This window comes from Zonotrichia leucophrys, chromosome 3, assembly GCF_028769735.1.
Source record: "Zonotrichia leucophrys gambelii isolate GWCS_2022_RI chromosome 3, RI_Zleu_2.0, whole genome shotgun sequence".
NCBI lineage: Eukaryota > Metazoa > Chordata > Aves > Passeriformes > Passerellidae > Zonotrichia > Zonotrichia leucophrys.
In genome coordinates, this window is record NC_088172.1 from 28,715,858 (window position 1) to 28,729,905 (window position 14,048).

Consider the following 14,048-nt stretch of genomic DNA (forward strand, 5'->3'; position numbering starts at 1 on the left):
CAAAACCAGACTCTTTTGAGTCCCACCTGCTGCAGAACAAACCCCTGATCAGGCTGCGGGCACCCAGCATGGGGATCCACCCCACAGCCCCACAGACGTGACTGCAGGCAGGGCTGGACTGTACAGAGATCTCAGGCACTGTGTGTCACTGGCCTGATACAGGCCAGGTGAATGCAGACAGCCTCAGAAATGCCTTTGAAATGCTCTACAGACGAAGGCAGAGATGGTGCATTCTGGCAGAACTTCAGTTTGGGGAAGATTAACTCACTAGAAGATTGCAGATTTGTGCCACACTTACCTGCAAATCTGCCTTCAGCGAGTCACATGTACACATTTTCCCCCATGAAAAGGAAATCTCATCTGCTTCTGATTGCATCCATGAGACTTGCTGGTCTTCTCTTCCTGCTAAGGATCCCTTCAGTTTCCCATTATTGTCTTCCCTGGCCTTACCTCATGCAGTATTTCCCAGCTGCTCACTGTCTTGACATCGTCTTGCCCTTTGAAGCTCTTCCTTTTCTCCTGTTTTCCAGATCTGTCACTGCCCTTTGCTGATTTTCCATATCTTCCTCCCACACCTTATATTCCCATCTGCAGTCTTCTGCACAAGATTTTACATTTTTTTAGCAACAACTGCTGGCAAACAGTGGTGGTTGCCATTGCCCATGGTAACCATTTGCCCATTTATATGGGCAAATATGACCAGAATCCACACCGCCAGAAGGAATAATACCAGGTCTATCCAATTTTATAGATCTCACAACTGCTCTAGACCAGGGAAACTGCACCTCAACAGAGCAAAAGGTTTTCACAAACAGACATGTTGCACTATCACAGAGACTTGACCATGGGAATTTCCTTTGATTGATATCCAAAATGATAAAGACCTAAATTCACATGTGGAACCTCAGAGAGATGCTATTGTGGTTCACAATTTTTATCACCAATGAACTCTACAAAGATTTCCTGCAGATTAGCTTTCTGTCTAAACACACCAAATCTGTGACCATTAATTTCCCCATAGTTATAACCTTATTGTACTTGTCAAGTAAAATTGAATTTGCACAAATTTCCTTGCCATTGGGCATGTAGAGTTCAGTTATTAAAATGTACTTTCAAGTTGGGAAAATGTTGTCAGCAGTAAGTCTGTGGCTTTGTACATTGGCAAATATAAATCAAAAAAGTATCCTTGAAAAAAAAATTATTTTGCTCCCAAAATGAGAAATGAAGATGCAATTTTGAAAAATCTACAACAGAAATCTGAGGAAAGAGAGATAGAGCGCTTTAAGCAAACCCTTAAAAGAATGATAAAACATATTCAAAAGCCCGTTTTTGCTTCTTTAATATCTTCATGTAAAAGCTTCGGCTCTAATTAAAGTCTTCATATCACTCAACTAACATCCACTGCTACAAAGTGATAACAAACTTAAATCACAGGACTGGTCTTTTGAAAATGAAGAATTCTGGTCTTGGAGATAATTAAATCTTAATCGATTGAGGCCTTGTCTGATCATTGTCTAAGATCTTTCTGTCACATCCTAATCACAATATACTTCTTGACTGTCCTAGCACAAGACTCTGAACACTGCTCAATCATTTAGGCCAGAATGAGAACAATTTTTCAGACATAGCTTTAATTGGATTAAGGGCACTGTCAAGCTTGGCTTCTCATAACCTCTTATTTTGGCTTCTTAAGCCTACTGCTAATGCCATGAAAAGTCTGTTTTTTCCTGAAGGTAAGACTCTGCCCAGTGTTTGATCTTGTGGAGGGCTTCAAATGGACTGTGGTCCTGCAGATTTCAGCAAGCAGATGGAAAGCAAGGATGCATCCCACTAGGGTCTCAAGGGATGCAGGCAAAAATATGTGGCACACTAAGTGGGACAGAAGTGTGCTCCTGTGAAGGGATTAATGACTGTCAGGTTGACAGGATGCAGAGAGAACTGAACACCAGCTCTGAGTGAGAGTGATATGTTAATGGAAGTAAAGTGAATGCTGGCATGTGCCTCAGTAGAGAAAGACAGCACATCCTGTGAAACAGTTCTGATCAAATGAAAGCTAAATGCCAAACATAAGGTGCCTACATTTTATCACCAAAATGTAGCTGGATCTCCCTCTCTGTTCTTCTTAGTTAACTGGTCTTCATCAAACCAGGAAAACAGGTTACACTTATCCACATGGCCAAATACAGGATCAGTTTCTAATATTAAATAATGAAATTTAAGATTTAAGACAGATCTAGTTAATGCCAACAAAAACCATCAGAGGTAACAGACTGTATTCTGAGTTTCCCGTAACCTGATGTGGTTCACACATCTCAGTGAGTAAAGGGAATAATAAATTTAGCAGTTTGCCTCTGTTATTTCTTAAGTTACCTTCCTATTTCTTTCATTGGTTCCTCCACATATCAATATCAAATATTTTTAATGCAACACCTTTCATAATTTTAGTGTCATTTCTCTATAAAACTAGTGAGCAATTACAAATTCTTCAAAATTTTTCCTATGGGTTAGCAACAGTGCTAGAGCAGGACTCTCATTCAAAAGAAGGATCTGTTGAAAAATTACAAAAATTACATTGAGACCAGAGGTTTCACGAGTAAAAAGCATGAAATAAAGCACCCCATTCTCCAAAGTTCTCATTGGTTCCAATGTCCTTTTATTACAGTCTCCTGGGGGCAATTTTAAAAATAATTTTTGTTATTGATCAGGGAAAGCATCCACCTTATCTCCTGAGCATGCAGTCTTCTGGTTCAGGGGAGACATGATCAAATGCACCACAGAGGTGAAAGGAACAAAAAAATTTTGGGGCCTCCAGACAGGTCCCCATTATGCGGCCAAGTGTGGCTTGGTGCAAAGAGCAGAAACTGAGGGAGGCACAGCCCCAGGGCAAACTCGGGAGTTTAATCCATGGCTCTCAAACCCTGGCTCAGCAACCCCTCTCTGTTAGATCTATCTAGCTAATGGCCAAAAGATGGTCAAAAGAATTAGTGTTGCAGAAAGTGAAAAACTCACCACTTCTGAACTGTAGCAGCAGTAGGTGCAATGACAAAACTTCTTCATGTCCAGTGAGGGGGATTTCCCATTTTTTCTTTATAAAGTCCTACTTAAAGAGCTTTTCTGTTTATGAATTTCAGTGTAGATATGGAGTGAGGACAGAGCTGCCTGGACTGCAGGAGACACAAGCTGTGAGATGGCACCTGCTGTGGTCTGTGTGGTAAAACTCTTTCCTCTTCCATTTGATGCAGGATGACATGGATCACCCCATGACTGGATTCCTCAGGACAGATCAAGAGGCTTGGAGAGTCTGGGCTTCATTTCTTTGACATGTTTTTCCCCATCTGGGCTGGATAGTACAGCTCTGGCCTTGGGATGCCTGCATGCTCCTCTGCTTCCCTCCTGGAGCATCTCATCAGCATTTGGTTATCATTCAGTGTGTTCACTGCCCTGTCCATCAATGCTGGCAAAGTCACACTTCCTAATGCTAACTGGAGGTTCTTCCTTCCACTGTGTTTCCTGAACGTGTCCTCACACAGATCTGCCAGTGATCCTGTGCTGCAGAAACAGATGGACACAAACTGCTGCACCCAACAGCTACACAACTGAACTTCATTCCACGGCAAAAAATGCATCAACTTTAATTCCTGACTGTGAGCTCCTGGCCAGCACTGTCAGCACCCATACCCACAGCAGGGAGCAGCCCCCACCAACAGCAAGCCAGTGCCTGGGGGCTCAGTACAGGCACTTGAAGCATCATAGCATAAATAAACTATGGGTGAGATGAAGGGAAAAATAGTCAAATAATTTCCTGTTGTGTAATTACAATAAAAATAGCTAATCCTGAGTGAAGCTATTGCTTCATTCTTGTATCCATGGCAACAGAAATGGAGGCTGGCAGCCTGGCTGCAGATGAACACAGCGTTCTCCATGCCAGCCTGGCCAGAGTTCCAGCAGGCAGGGGAGGAGGGACTGCTCTGCCCTGTGCTGAGAGGGACCAGTGGCAGGGAAACACAGATCCATGCTCAGAAGTCTCTGCACAAGTCCATTACACTTTCAGAGCATCCTGCTCTGCTCCCTGGGCCTTTTCCAAAGGCAAGCATAGGGGATCATGGAGAAATGTACAGAGCACGGTGTTCTTTGGCCCAAGTGAAGGCAGAGGGCCTGAGCTCTCAGTCAGGAATCAGCACAAATCAAATGACAGGTCACCAGCTGAAGTGGATCAATACTTCTCCCTGGGAAGCAACAGGTTTCAGTGCTTGCCTCAGGTGCTAACTGAAGTCAGCTGGGGCAGTTTGCATTCTGATAATCTGTGAATTGCCTATTGACATGGATATGTTTGCTCTTCCTCTGTGAAATTTTATAAAGTCACTGAGTGCCAGTGAGCAGCAGGTCAGTATCCCCATTCTGGATAGTATCCTCATGTTGTCAGTATCTCTCTTTTGGACAGTATCCTCATTTCACCTCCAGTGAGTCTGTTGAGATTATGTTGATGAGCCCATTAAAATTATCTGGAAAATAGTAACTACCACACATCATAGCATACCTTCACACAACCACACATAAAAGCATACCACACACAAAAGCATACCTTCAATTCCCAATTGGAAAATATCCCTTATTTCAAGTTCTGTTGCCCTGTCTAATGTTTATTTTACAAGTTTAAGTGCAAGGGATCAGGACTTGGATACAAATTTCGAATGTCATGTCCAGGTGAATAGAGGTCACAAGTACTGTATCCCAGTCACATCTATGTTTATTTGCATGTTCTCAACTCCTGCTTATAATTAATTGCTGATCATGAAATTCCTCTTCATTAAATGGATATTAAATTTGATTATTGTAATCAGTCTTCATTTGATATTAATGTTCCTTTAAGTACAGTGAATTGCACTGCATTTTTATTGGAAAACCATATAATACAAAATCTTATGTGTTCCACTGATAACATAGACCAGAAACACATAAAGTTCTTGCAACTTTAAGTATGAAGAAGCATCTTTTCTAATCAAAGTACTAGGAGTAATGAAAAAGCCTTTGTAACATAATATCATAAGCATTCTGAAAATTGTGAACACTGAGCTGCTGGGAAAAAGAAAAACACTTTACTATGTTTTTCAGGTCATGGGAAGATGGGTGAATAGCCTCCTTTAAAGAGGTAACCATATACAGAATACAGGATCACCTCTTGGAGAAAAATAGCTGAGCAAAGCAGGACGTAACAATCTGTGTTATATAATACTGTACATTTTTTCTGTATGTGAGTCTTTGTAGTTGTTGGGGTTTTTTTTCCAATCTGGGCAATATTTGACTGAGATGCCATCTTCAGTGGATGGCATTTCTACAGGGATTTTTATTCATTACAAGAAACTAAGGTAGGGGGGAAAAAAGGTTTCAATACTGTTTTTACCCAGGTGAAGGCCACACAAAATGATGGAAGGGATCAAGTCTCCATTTGATGCTTTGGTTCAACTAGATTTCTGTAGCATGGCTTTTGTAGGCAGCAGAGAACCACTCTGTAAAGAAGAGTTAGACTTCTGCTGCTGTCCTGATACATGCAAACAAGAATTAAAGCTTTTTTCTTAAATATCCTCTATGCACATTAGTGAAAAACTCACTCCATGCTCAGGACATTGTCTGGTTTGGAGGGTGACTGGCACGACTTGGCTTGCACCTGTACTGCTGACTCTGCTATCCCCAGCACCCACCCTGTGCAGAGGCACAGATCCTGCTCAGCCACCCTCTGGCAGCATCCTGCCCTACAGCTGCATCAGGGATGGGCCAGCAATCCCACAGAATGGACAGACATGTGCCAGCACTGCCCAGTTCCTCATCTTGTTTCATTTACTGGGAGGGAAATAACTTTTGTGGCTGAGAGGCAGCTTAGTTTCTCCCAGAGCTGCTCATCTGAAGGTTAACAGAAAGCTTTCAGTGTCACACTGGTGCTCAGGGTTAATCCATCAGGCACTATCTGCAGTTGATCTGAATCACTGGTGTGACTGGAAGAAGCAGGGATGGAAGGGAAAGGGAAAGACTGCTGGGTGGTCCCCACTCAAAAAAAAAAAAAATTGCCTCTGGATCCCAAGAACATTTAAATGAAAAATCTCCTGTTTTCATCAATATCTGATACATTTATGGACAGCAGCCTTGTGCTCCTCTAAAGCCCTTTGCAAACCCTGTTACTGTGTTCCTCTCACCTAGAGTTTCTGCAGTCTCCACCTCTCCTTCACTGCCACTTCAAGCATTTTCAGCCAGTTTTAGAATTTTTAGTGTCCTTTGCCAGGGTGTCTTCTCTACTTTTCTTCTGCCAAAACCAGCCACATTCCCCTTAGTAAATTGGATAATGGTAGGAAGGTCACCTGGGTGGGAGGGTCACAGCTGCAAGTCTGTCCATCACGCCAAGCAATTCCTATGAAGTGTTCATGGGTTGGCACAGGAGGATCTTCTGGTGTTACTTCCAGCAGGTGGTTTCAGCGCAGCTTCTGTTTTAGTGCAGTGCCTGTTCTGAAGCAGAGGAGAGCATGACATGACTGACATGGCCAGGCCATGCTGTGCTATTACACTCCCTGCTCCAAGACTGGCTCTGCTCCTCTCCAGACTCAGGGCTAGTCTGTTCCAGCATGGCACAGCAAGCTAAGCTGGTCCTGGCACCATTTATTGTCTCAGATACAGGCTAATAAGCAGATAAAACATACAGGATCTCAGTGTAATGGTAGTTGGGGTATTAAATTTTTGCTGCAAAACTTTAGGGCCTCAGTTATTGCCAATCTATTCCCTTAATGTGCTTATTCTCGATTTGGACTCAGTGGTGCAAGCTCTCTATTCCATTACAATGGAAAGGAAATGTTTCCTTATCAGCACTGGGAATGCTGTGGGTACAGGATAGGAGCAGGTTGAATTGTGACCCCTGAATTGTGAGACAGGCGTTGCTGAGGGTGATGAGCCGTTGAGGAAGAAGCAGCTTCACCATTTGGACAGCAGCAGCACTGTGCCACAGCAGGTGCCACTCCGTGTCCTGCAAGGCCACAGCTGTGCTGTGGGAACATCTGGCACCACTGCACCAGGAGCTCTGCAGTGAGCATGGGCAGCTCTCCTGTCACCCAGCTCCAGCATGTTATCATTACATTGCAAGGGCTCCATATTGCCACAGTTTTGTACCTCCTTGATGTTTCTTGCAGGCAGCTCCTCCAGGCCCTGACTCTTCCTTGTCCTCACAGCAGCCAACTGACTCCAGTTCCCCTCAGCCAACCAATCCACTCTTTTATAACACTCTTCTCATTGGCTACAGGTGCAGCCTGTTAACATCAGGCCTGCTCCTAATCCTTTATAATTGGCTCAGCTGCAACTCTTTAGGGGATACCTTTATTTACTTATGTTCTATGCCCCTACACCAGCACAGCACAGATTGTGGGCAACACCTGAGCAACATTACTGGGGTTTTCCTATAGAAAGAATGGTGGAGGAAATAAATATTTTCTCATTATTTTCAAATATTTTCTTTGACATTTTTTAGTTTGTCTTTCAAAACAAGACCCAGAAAAAATATTGATCAGAAGCAATTTCTGAAATTTTCTCCTATGAGTTCTCTTTAACAAATGCTGCTTTTATCCTGATTTTCCTGGAACAAAACAAAATATATTGCTACAGAAACAAAAAATAAAGTGTTATTAGTCTTGTTCTGTCTGCTATAGTAGCAAAGGGCCATGGTTTAGTGAGCCAGAATGGGATGCAGGAGAGCTATGTTTGCACAGCCCTGTGAGAGGATTGCACAAGGTTTAATCTTGCTTGTTGAAGCTGAAACCTCTCCTGTGCAGCCCAGGTGGGCTGTGATGTAAGAGCAAGGGCAATTGTCATAGAAGACACTGCAGGGTTGGGAGGATTAATGGTCCCAGGGAGCTTGTGAAGAATCCACTGTTTGTACACACTGGGGCTCTGCCAAGCCACATTCACAAGGACGGTACATTTTCAGAGACTTCTTGCTTAAAACAATTCAATTTATTTTCATCTTTGGAGCCTGACTTAGGCTTGTTGTGTTAAAACCCCTTCCACCCAGCACAACACTGGCAGAGAACTGGACACAATAGGAAGCAAAACCTGGTGGTGTCAGAGACCTAGAGTCACAATTGTAAGTAAAATTAGTAAAGAATTCAGAGGCAGCAACAACATGGCAATACAGAATCTGGAAATTCATACTTTTATCTAAAGCTCTAGCATCTGATTGATCTCACAGATTCAGAAAGACTTAAGAATTTCACACATGACATTTTTACATTATTAATGGACTGCATCCAGGATTCCCTGTTTGGGGCTGGCAAAGGGGAGTGTAATGTTGCGGCTGCTTTTAAAGAGATCCCACATACCTTCTGAGGGAAATAAAATTGCATTATTAGTTCCCAAAAGAAATATGTTATTGAATAGATTTTTTAAAGTTTTCCAGGTTTCTGTAAAATTATCTATAATGTCAAGTCTAAATAAACATCAATTTCCTGGGGATGTCTTTGTTAGGGTGCAACTTCTTTTCTTTTGTACAGGTTATAGGAGTAGCTATCCCTACCCACAAAACCATTGTTATTGTAGCTGAACAAATTACTGCAGTGCATAATTTATGTTGTGTATTTATTTATTTCCATTTGTGAATCATCTAGCTATAATTTTTAAAGTTAGCTCTGTTGTTTTCATATTGTTGTTATCATATTTCTAGAGTCTCATACCTCTTGGGTGGTTTTCTCACAGCAGTGTTGTTCCTGCTTCTCCATCAGGGCTCCTCCCAGGCTCTCTCTGGCTGCCCCACCCTCTTTTATCCCAACTACCTCCACGGGCTACAGCTGCCACCCAATTAAGGACATCACAGCTGCAGTCCATTTACAATAACTAGAATTGGGGCAGGGTCACTTATACAATACAGAGATTTTTACTGCAATACATATATTTACTCAGGCCCCTATAAGCTCTTTGCATTGTTTTAGCATTTTAAAATTATTGCATTTCCCCTTGTGACTGACTGAGTGGTTGCTCAGGGTTAGAAGTGGGTATGTGAATTCAGTGAGTAAGCACCCAACATCACTTTTACTCCCAGACTAGGAAATCTCACTTTCAGCATGACCTTAACCTACATAAATAATGTGTTTGGTACCCTCAAGGTGATCCAGTTCGAGATGAAGAAGTGTGACAAGTAAGGGATGCTTTAAAATAGTTCCCTTTCCCATTTACTTGATGTATTTTTGAGCACAGCAGAGTCAGCAGAGCATTGCATTTAAAATAATGGAGATGCAGGAGACTCCAACACACCAATTTCAGTTTCAGAAAGCAGCAGTGGCCCCTCTCTCTCCAGATCCCCTTGGCATCACTGTGTCATCACCATTGCCCTGAGGATGGTGGATGTATCTGGGGCACATTGGGGGCTGTAGAGACAGAAGGTTTGCAAGTCTAAGGCTGTGGATCCTAAGGAGCTTATGGCTAACCCAGAAAAATAAAAAGCCACAAATACACAAAGAGAGACAGAAGCACAACAGGATGAGGGATTCAGCCACAGACATGTGGTGAGCTGGAAGCAGAGGTTAATGCAGGGTCTGCGTCTCATGCATGCTATCCTTGGGGATCATGCCATATTCTCTTTATGGACTGAAAGCACTCAGTTGTGCCACATCAAGTTATTTTTCCAGTAGAAAGGCTGGCAATAACCCACATAGAATCAGTGATATGGGTGGGACAGTAATATTCCTCATTACCACCACCTACAGAAACAGGTACATCTCAAGAGCCTTCTCAAGATCATCACATCCCTGCAACTTCTGTGTATGCCTTCAGATGTGTTTTATCAGCTCCTCTCCTGGGATGTTTTTTCTGACTTGAATGAGACCTTAGGTCATATCTGCTACTTGAAATAAACCTAACCAAAAATATATTTGGGATGGCTGTCAAGACAGTTTCTCAAAAAATGTGAGCTCTGTGCAACCTCTTCCCTATGAAATCATTTCCTCCAACAAAAAAAAAAAAAAAAAAAAAAAAAAGAAAAAAAGAAGACAGGTTTGAAATTGTAAAAATGCTGTACTGCTGCCCCTTTTCAGTCAGTTCAGAGCCATGGGATAAGGTACAGGAAGAGCTTTGTCGTGTCTGAGGGTGCAGGACTGAGTGATGAGTGATGTGTAGCTCTCAGGAACATGGCTCTGTTTCGATGACAGCTCTTACTGCAACAAGCTGGGGGTGGGTTGGTGCGTGTCCTCCTGCAGTCATTTCCTCAGCCAGTGCTTGTTCCATGTCCTCAGTCTTTCCAGGGGCTCAGAGACCACAAGCTGAACAATTTGTCAAGGTCTCCACTGGGCCTCTGTCTTTGTACTCTCCTCTTTGCTCTTTCAAACCCTGAGAATCATTCCAGACCCAAGGGACCATCAGCCAATGCGGAGGAGTCTCCCTCTAATCATAGCTTCAGAAAATAAGTCTTTGCTAATACTCTTCAGAAATGATAAATCCCCATAAATCCTCTTCCAGTCCTGCACACCCATCAGCAGTGTCTGTACTGGTCTTCCCTAACTCCTGGCTGAACATTTTCCTTCTGTGCTCTCTGCTACCTCAGGGACACCTCCCTCCTCACTGGCATGAGCTGCACTTGGAGAAGGACCCTTCTCCCACCCCAGAGCCACACCTTGCCCTGGGACCCAGGGAAGAGGCTGGGCACAGGCTGCTCCAGCCCTCCAGGCCATTGCTGCCTCAGGAAACATCCAAAGAGAAGGGCTGGCTCCCCCAGACTCATGGGCAGCCAAGAAATGAAAAGTTTGCTACAGTCTCCAGCTACCAGCTTCTACTGGGAGGTTATTGGGAGCTTGGAGCTTAGAAGCCTTAGTACATTTATAGATGCTTCCACAGAAAAGTGTAAATTTACATGGTTTAGGAGCAGAAGGAATCCCTGCCTTAATATCTGTAACTTCATCCACAGACACAACTGTCTTCTTCTGCCAAGGCTGCAAACTACAGAGCATTCAGTATACAAGTGAAGGGCTCAGAGACCCTCTGAAGGTGGGCATAATACCTCCAAAATCATACCTTCAAAGCTGCTAAAGCAGGAGGCAGCCCTGGAGCTGCTCCTTCCAGACAGACCATGCCAGGAGGGCAGTTACAGGCCATACTATGCATGTAGGAAGGTCTCCAGGGTCTGAGATTGTAGGCTTGAAATAACAGCAGCAGATTTTAACAGCCTACAGATGTTTTGAAACATGATAAGTCATATTTCAGTAAATTATGAGGGACATTGCAAAGCAAGCCTGATTCCACAGGACCCAGAGGGACTACACCAGTGAAATCCCAAAATACCTATCAAAGAGTTTGACTTAAGTATGCCTTTCTGCAGTTTCTGGCTAATGTGCCTCTTCAGACTTTCACAAAGACAGTGACATTACATTGAAAGGTTCAAGGTAGAATTTAAAACATCACCAACTATCCAATATATAAGACTAAGCATTTAACAGATGCTGATGAATAGTTCTGTACACATCAATTACTGTTTTTAATAGCATCCATTCATCCTCAGCAGTCCCAGTAGAAAAGCAGGAATGTTCTCTCTAATGCTGATCATAATTGTACCAGTCATAGAGAGTGACAGGGCTGCTGTGAGCCTGTACTGGTGGAGGACACCATTAATTATCACAGTGGAAGGAGGAATGATTTACCTTTGTCACAAAAACAGACCTCAGTGGTTGTTAACTCAGCAAAAGAAAAAGTACTGAGATGTGTTAATTTGTCATATTGGAATGAATCTGGAAGGGAGGAGAGTGTTTTGAAATTTAGGAAACAAAAAATATTAGATTATTTGCCAGATCAGATTGGTCTCACACTAAGGACATTGATAATAATATATGCCTCTGTAGTGCTAAAGAAAGATGTTAGAAACATCCCTGAATAACCCAGAGGCTTACAGGATCATGTCTTGTCATTATTTGCATGGCAAGGGCACACTGAACCTTTTTTTAAATGTTTCCACATTAATTTAATATTTCACATTTAGATTTGGCATTCTGTGGGCCACAAAATACAAAAAAATAACAGGAGTCAGGAATGCTTTGATCATGTTTCTGAGTGGTCAAACCTGTTTCAGCATGTTTCTGGTAGGCTGTGAACTGATAACATCCCAATTGCCTTTCCTGGGCAATGCAATATAAAGGATAACAGAAGAAAAATAACAGGATAAACACAATCAGCCTGATCCTCCTCTCAGCTTGCTGTCTGGATTACTGCAAGAAAGGACTTCCCTGGAGAAGAAGCTGCAGGCAATAAAATTCTTGTTATTCTAGCAGGCTAAGCTTTGGGAAGGAAGATGTTTGCTCAACCAGCTGTGGGGTGATAGAACTTGTTCCCATTATTTTTGTTTTCCCTGATAATTCCACAGTTGGTATCAAAGTGAGGATTTGAAGGCTGAATTTTGATATAGCTCTCCTTGGAAACTCAAACAACTGAGGTGGTTTAGCAAGATCTCAAATTGTACAAGGTTGAATCAGAACAAATCAGGGAAATAACATCTGGGACTTCCATCCAACTGCTGCTGTTGGTTCCTGGGAGCATTTCATAGAAGTGCAGAATGGTTTGGGTAGGAAAGGACCTTAAAGATCATCCAGTTCTCAGCCCAGCTACCACAGGCATGGACAGCTTCCACTAGACCAGGATGCTCAGAGCCCCATCCAACCTGACTTTGAACATTCCAGGGATGGGACATCTACAGCTTCTTTGGGCAACCTGTTTCAGTGCTTCACTTTGGGAATTGTTTGGTTAGGAGACAAGTATTTCTAGTAAAAATTCCCTCTATTTCTGCAGATTCTAAGAGTTTCCCACATAGCAGTATTCAAAATGGGAAGTGAAAACTGTTTCAGGAGATTCCTGTGTAAGATGGTGGCCAGCGGCATGAGGTTGGGAATGTTCAATCATTAGAAAATTAGTCCATCTACACTCTTCCAAAGGTTTAGAACATATTAGTAAAGATATATTCTGGTTTGATATATAGGGACTTAGCTAAAAAGTAGCTTAATTCACCTACTGCTCAGTCAATTAGTTGCAAGTTCATTTAGAGAGACTATCTCAGTTAGAAACTTACGTGGGGTATAAAGCAAGGGCTGAAGAGGAGTGGAGCTCACAAAACACACTATATCCAAAGTGAAAAATTAGAGCTGGCATGACAAAAATAAATCTGAACATTACCAAATTAATTATGCAGCGAAAGAGTTTGTGTTATTATCTCTATTTGTATTTGTTTGTACTATTATCTCTATCTCTCTGTTGTTTTATTATCTCTGGATCATCTGTTAGCTCCAAAATGCAACAATGTGCTGGGACCTCTGGATTTCCAATCAAGCAAACTACATTTACATAATCCTCAGTATCTGTTGGAGAGATTATTGCTTGAAAGATATGCAAGAGGAATTGTAACCCAGGTAAAATGGGACTAGTGCCATTGTACACCAAACTGCTCAGTGCTCTGTGGTTGGATAATAAGGATACACCAAGCTGGATCAAAATTGTGTTGGTTTGTTAACCTTAACTGCACCTACATGCCTAATAAAATTTTAGTGTTTCCTTTATTTGGAGAAACATTCTGAGCTCTTCATCTCATTCATTTGCACTTACTTGAAATTGGCACATCTTATTTCCATAATAGAAAGAGTCTTACAAAGTGGAAGTCTGTAAATATTTGAACTCCCAGTCCCAAGTCAAGACACAGAATCAATATACAGATGTCTTTTAACTTGATATTGATATTCTGGGAAATGTAACTAATTCCCATATAGCTGGCCCAGAGTGATAGGATTAGGAGAAATTAAAATATTCCTGAAGTAGTCATTCCAGATGCCAGAACACCATTGGAGATTATTGTCAGATGGCTGGCAGCAGAGCTGTGTTCAAAGTGACAGGTATATTCCTGTGAGAGTTTATTAAAAACACCACACATGAAGATGTGTGAGCATGACAAAGAAAGTCTCTGGATGAGGAAGGTCTGGCTCTGGAGAGACAGTTTTATGGTGGTACTGGTGCAGAACTGGATTAGTTAGGAAGGAGAAGCAGAGACATCTCAGTAT

General features: G+C 42.3%; 1 long non-coding RNA gene across 10 annotated transcripts; it reads right to left on the reverse strand.

The window, feature by feature from the left end:
• Positions 1-1,330: 1,330 nt before the first annotated feature.
• Positions 1,331-8,771, reverse strand: LOC135446375 (uncharacterized). Of its 10 annotated transcripts, none has more exons than XR_010439773.1 (4): positions 8,703-8,771; positions 6,351-6,495; positions 5,402-5,507; positions 1,331-3,549 (listed from the first exon to the last, which is right to left on the reverse strand). It is a non-coding gene; the product is annotated as an uncharacterized LOC135446375 (long non-coding RNA). The 10 variants fall into 10 exon arrangements; XR_010439769.1 differs by having other exon boundaries at positions 6,189-6,495; XR_010439772.1 differs by lacking the exon at positions 1,331-3,549 and adding an exon at positions 3,559-4,466.
• Between the last annotated feature and the right edge of the window lie 5,277 nt (positions 8,772-14,048).